Raw genomic sequence first — 7,162 nt, forward strand, 5'->3', positions numbered from 1 at the left:
GCCCCACCTGGCTTCACAGGGCTGCGTGTCCCAGGGCTGTGATCTCGTCTCTCTGGGCCCTTCCTCCCTTGCTTTCTCCTGGAGAGAACTGAGGCTGTGCCTCCCTCCATGTGAGAGGAGGCGGCTGGCCTGGGAGAGAAGTTAGGAGAGCAGATTGCCTGTCCCCTTTGATGACTTCCTTCCTGGGGGGGAGGGCGGAGGGGCAGCTCATACCCTGGGAGTCTGGAAGGGAGGCTGGGCAGGAGCTGAGAGGACTCGAAATGCCCAGATCGGTAGGTCTGCAGTATGGCATGAGGAGAGTGCCATGTAGAGGCAAATTCAGCCCAGTTTAAGAGCAGAGCTTTGGTATCACAAAGAGCTGGGTTCAAATCCTAGCGTCACCTCTTCCTTGCATTAGTTACCTGACCTCTGTGTGTATCCATTTCCTCGAGTGTAAAACAGGAAGTAGCATGCCCTGCCTCATAGTTTCCTCAGGAGAAATACAATGAGTCAACGTTGCTTAATCCATAGCGCTTGCTGGGGTAGGTGGTATGTGCCCCCCCATCAGAGATGTCCTTGTCCTAACTGCCAGAACCTACAGGTGTCACTTCTATGGTGAAAAAGACTCTGCAGAACTGTGATGGAACCTGAGATGGGAAGATTACCCTGGACTATTCTGGTGGCTTCTGTGTCATCACAGGGTCCCTAGAAGAGAAAGAGGAGAATTCGGAGTGAGAAGACGGCCACGAGACAGGATAGCAGAGTCACAGGGAAGAGGCTGCAGTGATGGCTTTGAACATTGAGAAAGGGGTCACAAGCCAAGGAATGCAGGTAGCCTGGAAGCTAGAAAAAGTAAGGGAACCAGTCGCCCCTGGACCTTCCAGGAACCAGCTCTGTGAACACCTTGGTTGTATATCCATAAGCCTCGTTTCAAGCCCCTGACCCCCAAGACTGTGAGAGGATAAGAGTGTGCTGATTTAAGCTGGTGAGTTTGGGATCATCTATAACAGGAGAAGAAGAAATCTCATATGTCCAGGAAGACCCTGGTGTCACTGGTGCTGGTGCCTCTCAGAGTCCCTTGGGTGGGGCAGGTGGCCCCATTCACCTTCCTGGAAATGGGGAGTCCTGGCTAGAGAACATTCCACTCACGCCCACTTGGTGTTAGCAGACCAGACCAGTGGGCGTATGGAGCTTCCCACAGACTTCTTTTTTTTAATGATTCAGAGATCTTTTACTTTTGACACCTATTAAGCCATGAATTTATAGGGAATAGGTTCCAGAAGCTCGGGCTCCTTTCCATTGGTTCTCACAAAGTGTGCTTCTCTGAGTGGAGCAGACTGGCGCTTCAGCTGAACCCACCTGCCTTTCTTCTTGGCTTCCTTCTTTTTCTGGTCATTTTCCATCACGCGTTTCAGGAAGCTTTCTCGACTCTTCGAGTGCTTAATATGTTCAATACGCACACTAATTCTCTTGGCAAGAATCTTGCCCTTGACTTGTTTGTTAACAACAATGCCAACAGCATGCTGGGTGACATTGTAGACTCTTCCTGTCTTGCCATGGTAACATTTGTGGGGCATTCCTTTCTGAACAGTATCCATTCCCTTGATGTCTACAATATCACCTTTTTTATAGATTCACATGTATGTGGCCAAAGGAACAGCTCCATGTTTTCTGAACAGCCTGGAGAACATGTACCGCGTGCCCCTCCTCTTTTCCTTTGTGTTAGTCATTTTGGTGAATTTCTGGAAGATGGCGGTTCTGGTCGAAAGGCCCCACAGACTTCTGATGCCCCTGTGGGCGGCAGCCAAACCCCGGGTTTGTCAGGCTCATGGGCCACTATGTGGGTGTCTGAGCCACAAAGTGGGGCTATCCACCAAGTTTGGCCTGTCTACCCGCATCCTGGCACTGACCAGGAGGGCAGCCACTTGGTGTGTGGAGGGGAAGGGCAAGGGTGTTCTGGAGGAGCCCAGAGGCCATGGGAGGATGGACTTGAGAACCAGACATCAACATGGGGAACCGGACAGTGGCCTGATTAGGGGGCAAGGCAGGAGACCCTACTCCTGGGTAAAAGGTCAGGGCAAGCCTTCCTTGATGGGGAGATTCCTGAGCTGGTCCTGGGCTCCTCCCAAGGTCTCCAGCTGGAATTAGGATGAGCCCCAGGCCTCAGGATCTGGGCAGCCTACCACAGCACCCGTGAGCTCCAGCCACCCAGAGAGGATGGAGAGATGGTCACGATGGGGAGTTTCCCTCCCTTCAAATCACGTTCTCCTCTGGACTGACACATAGGCTCATCTCGGGATCTACTCTGGTGAGGGAGGGGCCCCTACGCCCAAGTCAGACAGCTCAGCATGACTCAGGCTGGTGGGTGCTGTGGGCGGCAGCTTCCTTTCCTTTTGTCTTCTCCCTGGAGGCTCCCTGCCTGTCCCAGGAAGGGAGGGGGAGATGGTGGGTGGTTTTAGGAGAGGACATGCAGGTGGGGGCTGGGGATGGTGGAGAAGAGAGGGTGTGGCCAGCAGGGATGAGTCTAGGTCTCCGCTGGGACTTCTCCATGCTGGTGCCTGGATTCGCCACAGCAGAGTCTCCTGGGAAGTGTGGCTAAAGGACTAAAGGATGGACTCCAGGGACCCACCATGGGGATGCTTGCTCAGGGGGTCTGGGACGCAGCTTGGCATTTGCAGTTTTAGGCAGAAGGTTTTGGAACAACCGGTTTTCACATTGGTTTTGAAGAAGCAATGACCACAAGGCCCCAACAAGCTTCATGGAGAGAGAGAAGGGGCAGGAGATGCCGGAGGAAGAAAAGGAGGAGAGAGAGAGAGAGAGAGAGAGAGAGAGAGAGAGAGAGAGAGAGAGAGAGAGATATCAAGGTGAAGGCCAGAGCGAGAGAGCAGAGAAGGTAGAGGATTGAGTAGAGCACCTACTACTGTTTGTCGGGGTCTCTCTAGGCATGATGATAATATTGACCCGTGAGGTCAGTATTATTATTTCCATTATTCAGTGGAGGACAATGAGGCCCCAGGAGGTTAGCGACCTGTCCAAGGTCACATAGACAATAGGTTGGGATTTGACTACTGCATACCGTCCATATTCGTGGCCATTGTGCTTACAGGACAGCCCCCTTGAGGGTTTGTGTCCTCTAAGTCAAATGACAGGGAAGAAATGGAAGGGAGTATGCTCTTGGGTTTCTGGCAGAAGGAACAGTTCCCCAGCCAGAAAATCGAGGTGCCTGTGATGGCCCCAGTCCTTATCCTAAGCCCAGGCTCTAGCGACTTCACCTGGAAGGTGTGGCTTCCTACTGTCCAAAATGGAGCACCATGGGTGCTCACCAAGGCCCGACCGGCTCCTCCACCTCCCCGGCCCACCTGATTCCACCAGGCCCCCAGCCCTGCCCACAGCCATCCCCTCTGCTCCTCCCATGAGCCCCTGGCCAGTCCTGCTCCAAACCAGCTTCTCTTGGCACAGATCGCAGCTGCATCACTCAGCTATGGCCTTGGCCCTCTGGTTGGACACTCGGAGTAACTCCTTCCCACATGCCTCTGGCCCCTTCCCCGAGGATTTGCTCCCAACCCACCAAACTGGCTTGTTCAACTTCAAAGGGCGTGCCACCCAGCAATCTCACCTACCTCCTAGGACAGAACAACAATGCGTACAGGCCCTGTGCCCCGGGCATGATATGGGAACTTGGAAGGGGAAGATGCTTGTCTTGGTCTATGTGTTTTCATCTTGTGTTTGTATTGGGAAGGGGGTCAAATCTTCTCTGTCGGGTGTCTCCGAGTATGATGGGGAGTGGGGGATAGAGTCAATCCTTAAGAGGTGTGGTGATCCCACTACTTTGGATGTGATCGCCAGAGGAGGAGGCAGAGGGAGGCGGGGAGGAAGCGATGACCTGCGTGTCTCTTCCCTCCACCCCCTCATGGCCACAACCACCAGAAACATGACTATGAGGCACAGGTTTAAAGATCTCTCTGTTGGCTTCTCTTTGATACTTGGATGAGAGGGTGCTTTGTGCGGAGGGCGGTTGGTGCATCGTAAGATGTTTCACAGCATCCGTGGCCTCTTCCTACTTATTTCAGTAAAACCTGCCCCTGGCCTTGACAACCACAGATATCTCCAGATATTGTCAAGTGTTCTGAGGGGGAAAGATTGCCCCCCATTGAGAACCTCTGTTGAAAGGGCTTCCCTGGCGGATGGCATCCTTGTTTCTAATTCCTCACCCATGCCCTGGCCATATGCCTTTGTGGTCCCTTCCATTAGAGGCAGAGTCTGTTTCCCCATTCCAGGGTGTCGGGTCCAGCCACAGACTTGTTTGACCAAAGGAATGGAAGTGGAAGGGACAGTGGGTCTGTTCCAAGATTAGACCTTAAGAGACATCACCTCTGACGATCCTGTGCTTCTGCCATGGCCTCAAGAGGGCTTGCTTGGGACAGTCCACTAGCCCCAGGAAGAGGACATGTATACACGCAGCCCACTTGGCCCCCCACCTGAAGCTGGGGCGAAGCCCAGCCAAACTCAAGCTAGATGAGATGACCCTCAGCCGTGTGGCAGAAGGGAGAGGACAAGCGATTGCCACTTTAACTATTGATGACTTGTTACACAGCACGACTTGGCCATAGCTGACTGATATAGCTCCCTCTCTGACCTAGAAGGTCCCATGCGATCTAGCCACTGCCTAACTCTTTCAGGAGTGGGGAGGGGGGTGGGCCAGGTGGGCATACCTGGCAGAGGGAAATGCAAGAAGGATCCCAAGACAGGACCAAGCTGGGGGGTGTCCAGAGGACAGAACGACACCCAGTGTAGGGCAAGGAGCAGTTGGGGGCTGCCGATTCTGCTTTCTAAAGAACCCAGGCTGAGACAGGTATAACCGATACTGAAATCCGGGACATTCTAATTCTAGACTCTGTGCCCTTAACTCCTACACCATGGATAAGAATAATAATTACTAGAAGTGGAGGTGGGAGGATTGTTGCCAAGCTTTCTCCACGGGCCAGCACTAGGTTGAGCACTAAACACACGGTATCAGAGTCCGACTTTCCATGTTAATGAAGGAGGTTCTGTTATTATAGTCATTTTACCGAGGGGGAAATCAAGTCAGAACTTGGCTGAGCTCACCCAAGGAGTAGTGACAGAGTAGGGATTCAAACCCGGGTCCATCTGACCTCAGCAGTCAAGCTCCCAAACCCCTGCTGTTTCTCCCTTGACTAGCTCTGCCAGCCCAGACATTTTCCAGAACAAATTTCTTCTTGGGGAGCAGGAGAGATGTGTTGCTTTTCAAGTGCATGACACCTTCAGGAGACAAGTGTCACTGTGGTGCCATCAAAGCCTTCAATTGCCTTCAAAGGCCGGCTGCTTGCTATGGCCCCTCCCTCTGCAGGGAGGGGTTGCTTGTTTATTTCTTTGGAGACGGGCCTTAGGGTACACCACCTTCATTATGAGACAGACTCCAGGAGGCTTTTAGACTCTGGAATCCGATCTCACGGTTGAAAGACAATTAGGAGAGTGGCGGATAGACCAGGCAAAACAAGAGGCTGGTTTTGCAGAAGCCCGGCCAGGGTGGAGGGGTCTCCAGGGGGCTCCAGGGGTCTCCAGAGCTTAGGAGAGGTTTAAGGAGTATGCCAAGCTGGACTCTGGCTTAGAGGTCAGGGCTGTCCTCTTATTAAAAGCACCCCTGCTTATGAATATCTGCTCTGGAAGCTGTGTCCTCCTGGAATGTTTTCTGTCCTCACTACCCTCTTCCCTTATCATCGTTCATGGCCAGGGATGTCGGTATCATCTCTTCTTCCATGATGGCTTCCTGGGTTCATTAGTCCAAGGCAAATTAATTGTCTAGGCTCCTTTCTCCAGACTTGACACTTGACTCTTCTAAGCTTCTTTGGAACCAACACACCCCAAAAGGAACTCACTTTGGATCCTAAATCTACTCCCCTTTCTTGGATTTTCTGTCTTAGTAAATGACACCTCCATCCCTCCAAAAGCCAGAAAGGGAAGGCACCACCGATTAAGGGCACAGGCCCTGGACTGTGCGGTCAGTCTGACCTCTGGGTTTGCAGCTTGGTTCACCCCTCACTGGCTGTGTGACCATGAGCAAGCCACTTGACCTCTCTGATAAGATGGGGCAACAGTATGCCTGCATCCTAGGGTTATGGCCAGAGCTCAGTGGGAGGGTGCGTGGGACACACTTGGCACACAGTATGTGCTCAACCAATGCACACTCCTATCGTCCTGATGTCTCCCCCCTCCCTCCTCGTATCCCATCCGTCACCACGCCCCGTCGTTCTGTCTCCTGAATACCAGATCCATCCTCTTCTCTCCATCTCCACGTCCTCCTGAGTGTGGGTCACTGTAATCTCTGCCCAGGACAACTGCACCTGCCCCTTCACTGGCCTCTCTGCCTCCCCTTCCCTCTGGCCTCCAATCTATTCTCCACACAGCAGCAGCCCAGGGGACCTTTTAAACACACAAATGGGATCATGAGCTCATGCCGCTCTGCTGCTTAAAACCTCCAGTGACTCCCCAGTGCCCTGAGGATGAGTTCTTGATTCCTCAGTGTGCCTGGATGCCCTGCTTGACCTGGCCCTGGCCTTCCAGCTCCCCGCCTTGCCACAGCCTCTCTCTGTCTCTCTGTCTCGGTGTCACTCTCTCCCCTCGGGCACCATGTAGATCCTCTGTCCTCCTCTGTCCCCATCCCCCTGCCGCCCCACTCATCCTCAAAGCCACAGCTGAGATGTGGCTGACTTGGGGAAGCCGAATTCCTGGGCCAGGTCCCCGGCTCCGTGTCCCGCAGCCCACGCCGCCGCACGTCCTCTGCTACAGTACCCGCCACACACACGTGGGCCTGAAGATGATCGCTGGGCCTGTCTGTGAACACACTGTTGCCTGGCACAGAGTCAGCAGCTGGTGGGTGCTGCTGTGTTGGCCGCCATCGAGCCGCCACTGTTGTCACCTTGCTCTGGCCCACACCTGCCGTCGTGTCATGTCTGCTGTCCTCTCAGAAGATGGAGATAAGTGCACTGGTTGGACCTGTGCATCACTGTCCCCTGCATCTATGTCCTATGTGCCGGTCACCCCTTGAAAGAGGCCCAATCTAGTCGGGCTCGGTGGCTCAGCCTGTGATCCCGCGCCTTTGGGAGGCTGAGGTGAGCGGATTGCCTGAGCCCGCAGGTTCGAGGCCCGCCTGGGCAGCGAGACC

The 7,162-nt window shown here is 53.8% G+C and overlaps 1 pseudogene; it reads right to left on the minus strand.

Moving 5' to 3' along the window:
* Positions 1–1,214: 1,214 nt before the first annotated feature.
* LOC110594810 lies at positions 1,215–1,712 on the minus strand (annotated as a pseudogene).
* Positions 1,713–7,162: the final 5,450 nt, after the last annotated feature.

Source organism: Carlito syrichta, unplaced genomic scaffold, assembly GCF_000164805.1.
Source record: "Carlito syrichta isolate Samal-C Ts95f unplaced genomic scaffold, Tarsius_syrichta-2.0.1 Scaffold142866, whole genome shotgun sequence".
Classification (NCBI taxonomy): Eukaryota; Metazoa; Chordata; class Mammalia; order Primates; family Tarsiidae; genus Carlito; species Carlito syrichta.